Source organism: Chinchilla lanigera, unplaced genomic scaffold (genome assembly GCF_000276665.1).
Source record: "Chinchilla lanigera isolate Chin_1 unplaced genomic scaffold, ChiLan1.0 scaffold00002, whole genome shotgun sequence".
NCBI classification, from domain to species: domain Eukaryota; kingdom Metazoa; phylum Chordata; class Mammalia; order Rodentia; family Chinchillidae; genus Chinchilla; species Chinchilla lanigera.
In genome coordinates, this window is record NW_004955403.1 from 17,293,925 (window position 1) to 17,309,166 (window position 15,242).

At 41.6% G+C, this 15,242-nt stretch overlaps 1 protein-coding gene across 3 annotated transcripts in view; it reads left to right on the top strand.

The window, feature by feature from the left end:
• Positions 1-15,242, top strand: part of Znf385b (zinc finger protein 385B) — a 386,454-nt gene that overhangs the window by 97,328 nt on the left and 273,884 nt on the right. Inside the window, exon 1 of one of the 3 annotated variants that reach the window (XM_005373360.2) lies at positions 13,229-13,250. The exons of the other annotated variants lie outside the window; for them this stretch is intronic. The gene's annotated coding sequence lies outside the window, so the exon portion shown is untranslated. Of the gene's footprint in view, positions 1-13,228; positions 13,251-15,242 lie in introns of those variants that run through there. 3 annotated transcript variants of the gene reach the window in all.

Below are 15,242 nucleotides of genomic sequence, written 5' to 3' on the forward strand. Positions count from 1 at the left end.
TCATGGTGATAGAACTCATGAAAACTGTGAAACATATCGTTAGCCACACTGAAGATTTCTACAGAAGGCGGACCTTCCACTGGTAGAAGGCCAAGAGAAGCCGCCTGCTGAGCGTGATGGAAGAGCTCCAAGTCCCACTCTACCAAGTGTTTGCTCTGATCTCAGCTTAAAGTGCAGTGACGCAGAGAAGGCGTTCGTCAGAATTTCACTCAGGGCTGCTACTTGATGTTGTGAAGTTATCCCACAGCTCCCATCAAGTACCAGTGGAAATTATGTGCTGCAATTGTATCATTTTTATATTTTATTTTAAACCCAACTACTTTTCATCTAGTATATGGTTTAACTGCATTAAACTATTTTCTCCTATCACAGTACTTACCATGCTGTGAAAGAATGTAAAGGAACCCATGGGGTAGAACACACACACTTACAATAGTAGAAAAATTAATTTTTGTTTTCTATTTATTATTATGATTATACTTATCACAGATGCATTAATATGCTTGGTATTTACACATTAAGAGTTTGGTGTTAGGTTAAAAACTGAGAGCTGAATCAGACAAAAAATAGCCTGAGTAAAGGTGTGGATTACATGTGAGATCAAGTGCCTGTAGACACTGTAGTCATTAAAAAATCATACTTCTGAGGAATAACTAATGACAGGGGAAACTGTGTATGATAACCTGCTACGCAAAGCAGCAGGCCCTGAAATGAACTCCACTGCGGTGCTATGATGTGCACATGTGACATTCTCTGTTGTTTTGAGTATGGGCTCTGTGAAGAGCAAGTCTGACATCATTTAATTTTTTTCCAGTCATTTTGCTCAGTTTTGATCTATGAAACTTCTGTTTCCTGCTGGGTAGCAGCGCTTTTAACACTCTCAGCCTGTAACTTCTTCCTTCTGTATATTCGGGACTCTTTGATGTAGAAGATTCAGTTCTATGTCTAAAACATCCATCTCATTGCTAAATTAAGATTTGGCTGCACAGACCCTAGAACATAGTGTGGAGGGCTGGGTACCATCACCCTCCCTTCACTCCTTTCTCAACCGGACTCTCAGCCCTGGACCTGGGGAAGCATGCAGGGGTGGACAGGTAGTTTTTACCTCACTTTACAACCTCGCTATTTGCCTGTGGGAGAAAGGCTTGCCCCTAGTGGTCCCTTAGGCATTGAGGGTCCCTTGGGAGATAGCAACATCTTTGCACTTAGGCCTGGCTCTGGGTAAACGCTCATTCCTTGGCTGTGTGTGCCTTCTTCTTCCACTGGAGTAGCCCTGGCAAGAAGGTGTCCTGTATTCTCATATGCACAATTTTGGGAGCCTGCAGGCACATTCAGAGTCCATTTAAAAAACTCTTGGTGCCCAGGCAGGCAGGGGTGGAGTTGGATATGAGGGACTTCTCTTCCCTGCTCAGATAGCACAGGGGAAGCTGACAAAGCAGCCACCTGGCTATGGAACAAGTTTCCAGTCTCCTTCTCTTGCCCATTGCTTGGCTTCAGAGAGAATGGCTTGAATTGTACCCCACCTCGTATTGGGGTCCTGGCCAACGTCCCCATCTGCCTGTATGAGGGGGATGGCAAAAGGGTGAAGAAAAACCAGAAACAAATTTAGTAATTCATAAAGGGGGGGCTGGGAGATCAATGCCTCAGGATGGGCAGAAACGATGACCCTCTGAGCCAGCCACTTTTTATTGGACCCAAACAATACTTGGAAGGATTTTCATATGATTTGGAAGGGAGTGGTGATCTTAAACTCATAAGAATCTTAAATTCACACATTTTATGTGGATGAGGATCAGTGCGGATGACTTAGAGGGCAGCGGTGATCCTATGCTGATGTAATCTTGCCCTGGAGCCTCATAGCATCGCAGGACCATTAAGGCCTCCATTAAGGTCTCTGGGCCCTGGCCTCAATTTATTGTGATTCCCCCAGCACCCTCATAAAAAGGTATGTTGGAATCTTTCCTCCCAGTACTTTAGAATGTGACCTTATTTGGAGATAGTGTCTTTATAAAAGTGATTCAATTAAAATGTTAAAATCATAAGACTTGTTTTTAATACACAATAATTGGCAACCTTATTAAGAGTAGTAAAGATATTCCACCTTGCGACTGTAAATTGAAGAGGTAACTTCCTTTTTCCTTTTAAATCTTGTAAGTGCTGGCATTTATGGGAGTGGGAATGGGGTCCACAGGGCATGGAATTGCTGGAGATTTCCACCAATCATTTGAAGAAGAATTACCATCAATTTTACACAATCTCTTCCAGAAAACAAAGGAGGAAGAAACACTTATTTATTTTATAAGGCCAGTATTACCTAAAGCAGAAAAAGACAATCTGTCTTATAAACAAACAAATAAACAGGAGAAAATATTTGAAAACCACATATCCAACAAAGGACTAATATTAAGAATATATAAAGAACTTTCAAAACTCAACAGTAAAGCCAGGTGTGGTGGTGCACACCTGTAATCCCAGCAGTTGGAAGGCTGAGGCAGGAGGACTCTGCGAGTTTGAGGCCAGGCCAGGCTATACGGTGAGTTCAAGGCCAGACTGCACTACATAGGATGACCCTGTCTCAAACAAAACAAAACAACAACAACAAGAAACAAATAAAAACCCCTGAACAGTAAAGAATCAAATAATGCAACTAAAAATGGGCAAAAGATAAGAATCTTACTGAAGAACATGAACAGATGATAAATCAGTGCATGCAAAGATGCTTAGCATCATTAACCATCAAGGAAAATGAGGAAATCACAATGAAATTTTATTATATTATCAGAATGGCTAAATAAAAGCGAGAAAAAAGAAAAGCTGGGGAGGACTCTATAAAGTCCACCACTCATATATTGCTGATGAGAAGTGTTATGGCTTATACCTCAACATTCACCCAAGCCTCGTGTGCTCCTAAGTGGGGCTTCTGGGAAAGACTGGGTCATGGGTGCGTGGTACTGGATTAGTCCACCTATGGCTTTAGCAGAGTTCTGGATGTGAATGATGGGTTTACCAAAGAGAGAAGACCCACCCTACATGTTGCTCATAGCCTGGATGGAATAAAAAGAGAAAGAAGGAAGCCTTCCTACCTACCATGCCATGAACTATTCCTCCTCCGCAGTGTCCCTCTGCCATGCCACCCTGCCTTGGAACCAGCCGACTGTACTGAAACCTCTATAAACTGTGAGCTAAAAGAAACCTGTCCTCCTGTAATTTGTGGACGTCAGATATTTTATCCGAGCAATGAGGAAGTAACTTAAGACAGGAATGTAGCATGGTATGGCTACTGCTGATGGCAGGTGGCTGGTGACCCCCTTCTGGCCTCTTCTGCTGAAGAGCATGCAGAGTGTGCACGAATAGTTCCCACCTACCACACCCCATTCACGGTGCGCATCCTCTGAGGGCGCAAACTTACAAAATTCAGTGCGGTTGATACGTGAATGGCTGATAACCCAATCTGAGGGCTCTCCAAATTTAGTGCGGATTGGAATCACTTGGAGTGTTAACATGCAGATGCTGATTCACTAGGGCGGGAGTGCAGCCTGAGAACTTGCATTCCTTACAACTTCCCAGATAATCCTGAAGCTGCCGGTCCAAGCTTGCACTTAGAGAACACCATCTAACCCATCCAGGAGGATTTTGCACCTGGAAAAGAAGCATCTCCCCTACAATACATATGTAATAGGGAAACGGTTAGGAAAGAGAAGAGAAAAAAGAGGCCTTCCTGCGCTCCTTTGACTTCTCCTGGGCACCCGCTGGCCCAGGAAAGAGAAGGGTGATGTCTTGGAAATAGAGTGACAAATCCCAATAACCCCATCAAACAAGATTCACCCCTAACTGAGAGCTTTATAAACAACTCTGCCCATTTCATAGCATCGTAAAAGCAGGGAAGGCTGACAGAAAAGCTGTGGTCTGGCGGTTGAATAAGCCCTTACTCTGTGCCAGATATTGTGCTAAGGAGGTTAGTCATTAGCCCCTCAGCAGATTTATGAGGAAGGTGCCGCTTCGCCTATGTACGGAACAACCGAGGAATGTAGAGGTTAGCCGGCTGCCGGAAGAGGCAAGGCTGGAATTTGGAGCGGGGCTAACTAGCCTCTCCCTCCTGTGGCGTTCTTGCCGCCCACCGATGGGCATAGATTGGGCTGGACCGATATTGCCTGTTTTGTGCTTGGGAGTTACTGCTCTGACAGGGACCTATTAGAAGTTGTCAGAAAACAGAGGTCTTCAATTCTGGGTGTAGCGTGTTTCTATAGCAAGGCCAACTTTCGCTGCCTAGGAGTTTCCCCACACCTCAGTCACACCGGTGATACTTTGAGGATACCCTCCTCCTCTGAATCAGAAGCAGGTCCTTCCCCAGGTGGAGAAAGCGGTATTAATTTTACATTTCGTGGTGCCTGTGTCCGCAGCCGTGTTTGTGCTTGTCGCGGGGAATCATGTTCCTCCAAGGATGAGGAGGAGGACTAACTCTGTCCTGGGCTTTTAAGCATCTCTCTGTTTCCTTGGGGTGGGAAACGCTTGCTTTCAAGAGTGGCCTCTGATTCTTCCCTTGGCAGCGCTTCAGCACAAATAATATTTAAAAACAAGAAAAGTCAGGCCAGGAACATAGACGTCCCGCTGTACTGTGGCAAAGGAGGCGGACCTGGCCGTGCTCTGAGGTGCACCAGCGACAGAGGTCATTAAGAAAAGGCTGAAATGATAACTGCAGGCCTCACAGGCCTCACAGGCCTCACAGGCCGTGAGGTGTGTGTGATTCACCTCCCGCTTGGATGAGGAAACCAAGGAAGAGCAAGAGTAGAAACCCTTCCTAAGGCCTCACAATGATCCCAAGTCAGAGGTCTTCTCTAGACCCTACGTTATCTCTCGTAACTTCTGTAACAAATTTGTCACTCGATAAAAATGAAAAGAATTCAGGGCTGTTTCTTTATTGTCTTACACTTGACCCCGCCCCCCCCCGGGCTACTTATTAACCGAATAATGTCATTTTTTGATGAATTCCATAGGAATGTCTCATTCCCACTGGAGACTGAAACTTTCACCCTGAAAAGGAGTCAGTCGTGAAAAGTGAGTGCAGAAAAATGATCCCCAGGGAGTGATGAGATCTTGGCATGTTCAGAAAGCAGAGTTGTGGTTGGAACGGAGAGAACTAGAAAAAAACATGGAAGTTTGAGAAAGTAGGCAGGAGAATTTAGACATTTTCTTAAACGCGTTTCGATTTAACCATGATTCTGTGCTGGGCTTAGGGGCAGCGACCCCGAGGCTGCACCGGCCGGCAGGTGCTCGGGTGGGATCTGTCCCATGGCTTCTCCCGCGCCGGGTTAGTTGGTGCTGGCTGCAGCGTGGCTCCTTCTGATCAGCAGACTCTTCCTGTGGAAGAGGCTAAGCCAGACCTCGGAACACAGCATTACTGCGGAGCACTGTAAGCTCCCAAGCTAGTCCCAGGCCTGCTTGAATTCAAAGGCTGAAAAAGTACACTCTATCTTCCCTTGAAAAGTGGCATCTTTTATTGGGCTTTAGAAATTTTAAATTGAGATTGTGTTGATTGGAAATTGAGGATGGTTTGGGTGGCGAGAGAGGATAAGGCAGATGAAAACCCCAGGTATTTTGCAGCCGGATGCGGAGATGATGGTTTGGAAGTGGGGGTGGAGAACCAGGCAGGAAGACAGTGACACACTGATCCGTATTGTGCTATTTGCTTGGCTGCTGTGGTCCGTACTTAACTTCCAGTGACCCCAGACTCCTAAATGCTCTTATTTTCATTCCTAGTCTACGTCCGAAACCAGTTATTGCTACGAAACAGCTTGTAGGGGCAGGATATTAGGACAGATTCTGTGACTGTGAAATACATACGGGGGTTTGGATCCTTTTTCTGCACTCACTTTCCATCACCGGTAGCGCTGAGGATCAAACCAAGTGCCTCACTCACGCTAGGTGAGCACTCTGTCATTGAGCTACACTGCTGGCCCTTGTATTTGGAGTTTTAAGTACGCTGGTCAAATTTATTATGTAACATCTCCTAGATGTTAAATTTAAAGTGTTACATTTGTCCCTCAAATTTGTCTCCAGAAAATTTTAAATTTTTAAACTTGCAGCTGCAATACAAAAGAAGAACCACCAGATGGTGCCAATAGTCTATTGAAAGTAAGATGATTTCCCACATCATTTTGATGGTACTAAATGCATATGGAAAGCAAAGAAATACCTGACAAAGAGAGGAGAGAGAGAGAGAGAGAGAGAGAGAGAGAGAGAGAATAAATGAGGAGAAACAGACCTATCTCCAATTTGCAGAGACAACAGTTACTATTTAAATATGTTAGTATTGTCCATGTAGGGAAAAAATTATATTCCATTGTAAAAGATATTAAGTATGAACATCAGTGTTAAATGATGAGTTTGCGTAAGACTAATGCTGGTATCCATTCCTAGAATGCCTTTTATTTTTACGAAAGAACATAGTTTTAAGTGTTTGGTTTTTCTACATTTCTGGTGAGGCAGTTTGCCTTTGTCATTTGGCCTACAAATCTGAGTTTTGCAAAATGTAAGTGTCATGGTGGAAGTCTAATGTGTCTACCAGGAAGTGACCTGGGTGAGTAATGCTTTAGGTAAGTCATTAAAGGTGAGGCAAGAGGTTGAATTATTTACAGTATACTTCTTTCCCTGGCCCTCTTAATTCTAAGTCTGTAAAACTTTTTTGGCAGAATAATTTTAGAGTCCATGTGACTTTCTATAGTTTTTCATGAAAGTATAGACTTGAAAGGTTTTGGCCAAAATTTACCAGATTGGACCTTTGAGGAAAAGGCATCTGCTTCTCTTAGCATAAATTCCAGCTCCTAATGAAGGGGCCCCAGAATCATCTCTTACTTGGGGTCATTCAGACCCAGTGATGATATGGTATAAGGGTACTGACATAATTTATAATTCTGTGTCTTATCCAGAATTGACCACTCTTTAGTTTTCAAATATAATAGTTTTCAGTTTGCAAAATTCTGACTCTGTCCTTCTTAACAAGACTAGAACTGGTGCCCACATCTCTTCTACCCAGGTAAATTTAATTAAGATTTACACTGTAAGCTCTTTGAGGTTGGGATTCTTTAGAATGAGAGTAGAACAATTTGGAAGTAGAGTGAAAGCTCAAGTAAATAACCACCCTTCTCCAAAATGCTTCAACTTTCACACCGCACCTTTGCCATCTTATAAATCAGAACCCTAGAGCTACGCCTGAGATAGGGCTGAGAAATCTATAAAATGACTCCATATTCTGTAGATAAAAAGTATTGAACAATTGTGTTGATTATATTGGTACAGGACTCCAAGAGATCAATATATAAAAGAATTTGAATGACTTTTATAATAATAAAAGAATTAAAAGAAATGGCGGTCCCTTTTTCAATTAAATATGAATACTCTTATGCTTTGAGAATACTTTGACTATGACCTTTTATGTTTATCATATTAACTAAAAAGTAAGGGTATTTAACATCCAGCATTAGATTTTAGATTTTGAAAACCAAGTCCTGATACCTTTCAGTGTGAGAATTGAGTCTTAAGACAAAGGCTCAGTGGGTGGGTGATTTGAGTCATCAAAGGCATTCCTAAAATCTTGCTGTCTGTGTGGAATATAAATGTTGCCTCCTTTCAGCTAATCTAGAGAGAGAACTTTCCGTAGCTGGCTCAGTGGAAATGTCACATTAATGAATTCAGTTTCCACTGGGGTTTGTTGAATTGTGTTGTCACCCTGACTGAGCAACTTTCTTCACACAAATGTTCTATTCTTGTAGCTTGACAGCGTTGTACCGAGGGGGCGCTCTCGAGTTAAGTCATCCCTGGGCAGTGTTACAGCCCGTGTGGTATTGCTACTCATCCTTGGCACTTGTGCTTTTGCTGTAACTGGTTTTTGGGGCAATTGTGAAACATGTTCATTCTTCTCTTGATTACATGAAGAGGTGGAAGAAGCTGGGAGGGCCTAGGTAGCCCTCCTACCGTGTTTCCCACTTTAAGCCCCTGCCTTCTGTCACACCTGCCTTGAAATCTGCAGACCCTGGGCCTGTACCTGTTGGAAGTTCACCTGTTTTTATATAGACGTGATGTGATACGTATAAGGATATTTTGCTTTAGTACTAGGATGTTACTGATCCATCGGGATAGTTATTACTCCATCAAACCATTAGGATACCATTTTAGCTGCCGAAGAAATAATTCTCAAAATGATATTGTACAGTCAAAGTGATCAATGCTATTGCCTTCTTCATATGGAAAATGGCTTTGTGGTCTATACTAGATACACATCCTGCTATACTTTGTACAGTGAAAAGGAAGACTTCTGTTCACATAAATGCCTCCAGGACTTCTCCCCACTGCAAGTCTGCGCCCACAGGACAACCGGGAAACATTCTTAGAAGACAGTTCATGTTTTCTGGGTCTAGAGTCTGAGGTCCAATGTCCAGGCATTGCTGTTTTAAGGTTCCGCGTTATGCTTACTTATAAAAAGTTTTATTTGGGAAATATACCCATAGGAAAGACGCCAAGCAAATAAAGTATAGTATTCATGTTTCTTGAGACTATTCATTTCTAAAATAGGTTTTAAAATTAAATATCTTGAGTAATGATGATAAAGAATATTACTGCTGATTTCTACAAGTCATTTTTTTTTTATACCAGGAATCAAACTGAGGACCTTGCGCTTGCCAGGGAGGCGCTGTGGTGCTGAGCTCTATCCCTGGCCCCCTACAAGTCCTTTATGAAGAACCCCCACCCTAAGTAGTATATAGCACACACAAATGAAATATGAACCTTTTACTTCATAAGGTGATGCTTGGTGTGTGTTTGTTTATTTGTTTCTGTCAGTGTCTGAAGTGACGTTTAATATTCTAGATATTTCACTTTAGGTACAAAGAGTAATGGTAAGAAAACTCGAAGTTTTATGCCTCATTCTGAAAATACACCCTTTGCTTAAAATTTCTTTTTGAAGTTAAGGTAGGTTGATAAAAAAAAATTTATGTCAACTTTCTTTCACACTAGTGGTATAAAGTGATTATCATTGACCGGTAATCATTATACTTTATTTTTGGAAATTCAGTTGTTGTGGATGGCTCTTTTTTGCCTTTTATTCCCACACCCTAATTTTTTGTTTGTTTGGGGTTTTTAGTAGGGGGTTGAGACAGGGTCTTGCTATGCAGTTCAGGCTGGCCTTGAGCTCACTGCGTAGCCTGGTCTGGCCTCTAACTCTCAGCAATCCTCCTGCCTCAGCCTCCTGAGTGCTGGGATTACAGGTGTGCCACCATGCCCACACCCTAGTTTTGTCATCTTGCATTATTACCATATTTCTGTTCAATCTAAATAGCACCTTTGATCATATATATATATATATTTTTTTTATTTTTCTCTGGTACCGGGAACCGAACTCACGACCTTGCGCTTGCCAGGCAGGTGCTTTTGCCGCTGAGCTAAATCCCCAGCCCCTGATCATACTTTTTGCTCATCCTGCAGTGCCACCCTCTAAATCTCTTGCCCATGCAGGAGGACACTTGTGTGGGTCCCAGTTCTCAGTCTAGAACTTGGGAATATATGGAAACCTTTCTGCAGGTCTTCAGCCTTTTGCCTGCAACCCCTGAAATTCAAGAAGCTCTGAAAAGTAGATTTTATAATTTGTACCAACAGAAAAAGAAGAACTGAGCTGATGTGAGGTTGCTTGCAGTGTTTCCTTGTCCCATCCAGGAGGAATCCGCACATGCTTTGCTACAGACATGTTCCTACCAGTGTAGCAATGTAACATGTAACACTTCCTCTGAGCACCAAGTTGGTGCCCCACATCCTGCTGGCGATGCTATGCAGTTCCTTGTTTATGCAGAGAGCTATCTTTCTAAACTCTGAAAACATTTGAATCCTGGAATGCATCCAGTATTAAAGGCCTTAAGATAAGGGACTGAGAACCTGTGATCAAATTTTGGTTTTGCTTAAACTTTTATTATTTGGGAGCTTTACATGTGGCAACAATGAAACAGATTTTTAAGCATAAAATCTTTTCTCTTTCATCTTTTTAGAATGTATGTTTCATTAATGCTTATTGTCTGCACAAAATATTAGTTTCAATGTGTATAAATTTTGATCACCCCCCCCACCAGGACCCTCATGTACCTTCCCTTACTCCTCCTCCTCATTCTCTTGCTCTGCCTAATCATAGTCTGTTCTCTACTTTCAGGTCATCTCTTTAAATAGCATAAATGAGGGAGAGCATGCAGTGCTTGTACTTCTGCATCTGGCTGACTTTACTCAATATGATGATATCCAGCTCCAATAATTTTCTTGCAAATGACACAGCTTCATTCTTGGTAGGTGCATAGTACTCTACATATATGAAATATCCACCTAGATAGATAGATAGATAGATGATCATAATTTCTTCATCCATTCATCTGTTGATGGGTGCCTAAGCTGGTTCCGTATCTTGGCTGCTGTGAATTATCCTACGATAAACATGGATATGCAATTTTGCCTATGATATCCTGACTTTAATTGCAGTGGCTACACACCAAGGAGTGGGATATCTGGATCAAACAATAGCTTTACTTTTACTATTTTTCAGGAACCTCCGTACTACTTTCCATAGGGTCTGTTCTCCTGTACATTCCTACCAGCAATGCGGAAGGGTTTCTTTTTCCTGAATCTGTGTCCATGTCTGTTTGCTTTATTCTTCATGATGACCATTCTGAGCGGGGTGAGATGGAATTTCAGTGTAAGTTTGACTTGCATTTCCCTAGTGGCTAAAGATGTTGAACATTTCTTCCTGTGCTTACCCGTGCTTCTTTTGAGACATGTCTGGTCAATTCACTTGCCCGTCTCTTGACTGGGCCATTTGTTTTTGCAGTGTCAAGTTTTCTGAGTTGCGTGTTCTAGGTATTAAGGTTCTGTTGGAAGAGTAGCTGGCAAAGATTCCTCCAATTCTGTTGGCTGTCTCTTCACTCTTCGTTGTTTTCCTTGCTGTGCAGAAAGCTTTTAATTTGATATACCAGCATCCCGTTTGTTGATTCTTGCTATCATTTCCTTGGAAGACTTTGCCTGTGCCTGTAACTTCAAGTGTTTCTTCTATATTTTCTTCTAGCAGTTTCCAAGTTTCAGGTCTTACACATAGGGCTTTGATTCATTTTGAGCTTATTTTTGTGCAGGGTGAGAAATAAGGATTTAGGTTCAGTCTTCTACATATGGATATCCAGTTTGCTCATAACCATTTGTTAAGGAGCCTATCCTTTCTCCAACGTGTATTTTTGACTCCTTTGTCAAGAATCAGATGGCCTCAGTGACACGGGTTTGTTTCCGAGGCACAAAATCTTTCATGAACTAATTTCTAAGGCAAGAAGTATTGTGTGTGTGTGTGTGTGTGTTAGATAGAGACAGAAGGGGGAGAGAGAAAGAGGGAGAGGTAAAGAGGATGGAGGTAAAAGCACTTTGTGTGTGTGTGTGTGTGTGTTAGATAGAGACAGAAGGGGGAGAGAGAAAGAGGGAGAGGTAAAGAGGATGGAGGTAAAAGCACTTTGAACACTTGTGAAATCAGTGATCTCTGACATTTTTTTAGATACACTCCTGTTGCTTAGGGGCTTCACAAAATGAATGGAATTCAGTGCTAAAGTGACTTCAAAGAGACATGTATATCTGCATGCATGCATGCACAAGCACATATACCCACACATGTGCACTTGCCCACACGTACATGTCTGTATCTGTCTCCAAGGAAGAGTGTCTAGAAGTCAGCTGTTCAACTGGGGACATAGTAAGGACAGCCTTAGGACTTCCATGTTGAACACTGCTCCAAAATGCTGTGCTATGTACAAGTATATTATGGTCTACTACTAATTTTTACACAGATCTTTTAGATTGTAGACACTTGTAAATGTGTCACTTAACAGAGAATATTACTAAGACGAAATTCAGTCATTTAGAGAAGATGCTCGACTCAAGCACTGCCTGTATTGGGTCCTGATTTACTCTCCTTTTATAGTCTCAGTAAGAACTTAAAACTCATTTTTAAAAATCTGAGTAGAACTTTAAATGTGTGATTTGTCAATGCTGCCTGTTAGGAGTGTCTTTCCCTCCTGTTTGTGATATTTGAGAAAGGTTTTGTGTCCTTTTTACGTGCCCATGTGAAGGCTCTGTATTTTGAGGTCTCGAATCATTGTTGCTACTTTGTGGGATACAGCAGTCCTTGTGCCTTTTTAAGACTGTATCAGATGGCTCTGGCATCTTTTATTTTAGTAAATAAGAGAGAGGACAGTAAAAAGTAAAAGTTTAAATTTGGGAGTGGGTGGAAGAGGAACATATGAGTTTAAGGAGCTATAGCTTTTTAAATAACAAGCAAAGATTATAATGATGCAAATCCCCTCTTTTGCATGTTTATTATTTTGTCATGTAGAATATGACAAAGTCCTCATGTGTAAGAACTTGTCTTTAAGTAAAACTGATAACACTGTGAATAGCCCTGCACATTTTACTATCTTTTAAATTTAAAGACAGGCACTTAGGAGTTAAAGCATATCTAACTTGTTCTTTACTGGATATCTGTGTCAAATAGGTGGAAAAAATTGGTTATAATTGACATAGCCCGTAGTGATTTCATTTGTCAGCAGAAACGTCCCAGGAACCTACAGCTCTTTTGGTTTTTGCAGCCTTTATGACAAGTCTCTACCACACAGAGTACTGATTTCTTCTCTGTATCCTGCTTATTATTGAAAAGCCAGAGCTATTTTTAACATTTACACAGTTTCGATAGATGATTCTTCATCCTCCAAGGTTTGGTGCTAAATCTGTGGAGCCTCTCATAATTATATCCTTTTTGTGGTTTGTTGAATTTGATCACAGAGGCTGATTTCATGCATTGGTAATGAAGGCTTAGGTTGCCTGCTTCTCGGCATAAATCCACCTCAGACTTGTGCGATGACAGTGCCTCTGGTTTTAGCACGCGTGGAGATATAGAATTGAATTTGCTCTGCTTTCTTTACAAATGACTCAGGGAGTGTTTGTCCTTTCCTAAAATGTTGCCAGCGTGTAAAGGATTTTCAATGAGCAGTGCAATAAGCCAGCAACGGGGAAGGTTTGGAGCGGCACTGATATAACGTGGGGCTGTCACACGGGTAATCAGGGCTGGAGCCAAGTCCCGATAGCACTGTGCATTACCCTGGTCAGATCCTGGAAGTTTTGTTTATCCAACTTGGTTGTTTGTGAAGCTGGTGAAAGCCCTGCCAGGATGTGGAGTGGACTTCCTAGCAGAGGTGAGCATTTTTATTCTGAAACTTGGTTGCTGGGGTCTGGGATGTCAGTAACAGATTCTTTTATATGTTGAACTGAATCCTGTGGAGTCATCAATTGCATTTATCACGTCCTGCTGGCACATCTGAATGGGGGAAACTGAAGAGCAAATATGTGGTGCTTTAATTTTACTGGGAAGAAACTCCTTACATGGGTGTGTTAAGCATCCTTTTCTTCCTATACTAGCTGTGTGCCGAGGACATCTTACCAGTAGGTGACTTCCTTTGCATTTTAAACATTCAGAACAAGTCAGTGATATTATGCGATTTGCTATCATTACCGAAAGTGGGCAATTAGCAGCGTTATTATGTGCTTCGGGAATATAAAGGGCTATAAACTAAATGTACTTTGTGGAATCTTTGACATGAAAAATATATAGGAGGAAACAAGTCATGTTTACGAGATAACTGAAAGTAAGAGAAATGAATTGCATACTGCAGTTGACACCTTGTTAGGCTTGATGTTATTAATAATTAAAAGTTATGACCTGTCATGCGGTAGACAACCGACAGTAATTGGTTTCTTGTGATGTTGTGTGCAACGAGAGGAGGAAATTAACAGCATTTCTACAGAAAGCGTGTTTTAATTAGATGTGATATTTTAAATGTATCAGATTTTATCATTTAAATGTAACTTCCCCTGGTGCTCACCTGGGGGAAGTTATTAGATCACCATGCTTGAGAAAGGTTTGATGTAACTTTATAAATATAAGGTGTTTGAGTCAACTAGTTAAGGGCTGGCTCAAAGTTAGCATCCTAGTAGATGGAGTCCTGTTACATAGGCTCTGCTGAACCCTAATTCTATAAAATGAGAAGCTGTTGCTAAACATGAGAAGAATGTGATGATTATGGTGTATTTAAATAACATTATGCTTAATAAGTGTTTCGGATGTGAGGTATGCTGAGAAGTCTATTTGTATGTGCTAACATGGCACATAGGGTGTGTGTATATACATGTGTGTGTTTTTCCTGCTAAATTTATTTGAGGCAGCTTGTTTTGTTGTAGCTTTCAGCTTTAAAGTTACAGATAAATGTGTATTTGTTTGACAGAAGACTCGAGAACCCCGTTTACTGCCAGTACACGTAAAGCTTGACTAAGCCAACACATCAGGAGCAAACCATTTGTGTTCGCCAATCTGTCTCAGCAAGTCCCAGGGCCACTATCTTGCTAGAAGCCACTGTGTGCTTTTGAAAGCATGAAATTAGTTTTATACTGAGCACATGGTTTCTCATTTAGTAGCTCTTTTTATGGTAATGGTCAATATATGGTTCACTGCCAGGATTTTGGTGTTTTGTCAAAGCTGATTGCTTCTGCTAAGGTGTCTCTGTGAGATTAAAAAAGAAAAGTTGGGGGGACTGGTGGGGGTAGGCAGAACCTAATTAGATCCTCAAGAAGAGACTCTTGCTTTCATCCTCATCTACCCTCTGGGTGCATTGTCGTTTCTCCAAAGTTCTTTATGATGTGTGAGCCAGGATTACACATCATAGATTTAAAGTTGCTCACGTCTGCAACTAAAGACCTTGTCTTACATGTGACTTCAAAATGACTATGTTCTGATATGTGAAGCATTTGCTCATCCTTTTGCAATACATTTGTAGAAAATGACTGCATTTATGCTTCCCGTGCCATGCCATGCATCATCATGCTTAACTGCTCGTTTGGCCACGCAGCCCAGAGCACTGTTGCGGAGTGTGGGAAGCTTTTGTGCATTTCGCTGTGATGTAAACTACCTATGCGATTGGTACATGTACGTGCTCTGAAGAGGGGGAGGTGTGGACTTGAGCTAGAGCAGTCTGAAGGTACATTAAAAACTTTAAAAATATGTTCTTTCATGAATAGCTTCATCCTGAATTCTTAAGTGTTTTTCTTTACATGGAATGATGACAGATGAACTGCACTTAGAAACAGAAGAAGAATGCCTTCCTTGGCTTTGTCTTTCTGTCAAAAAGTAACCC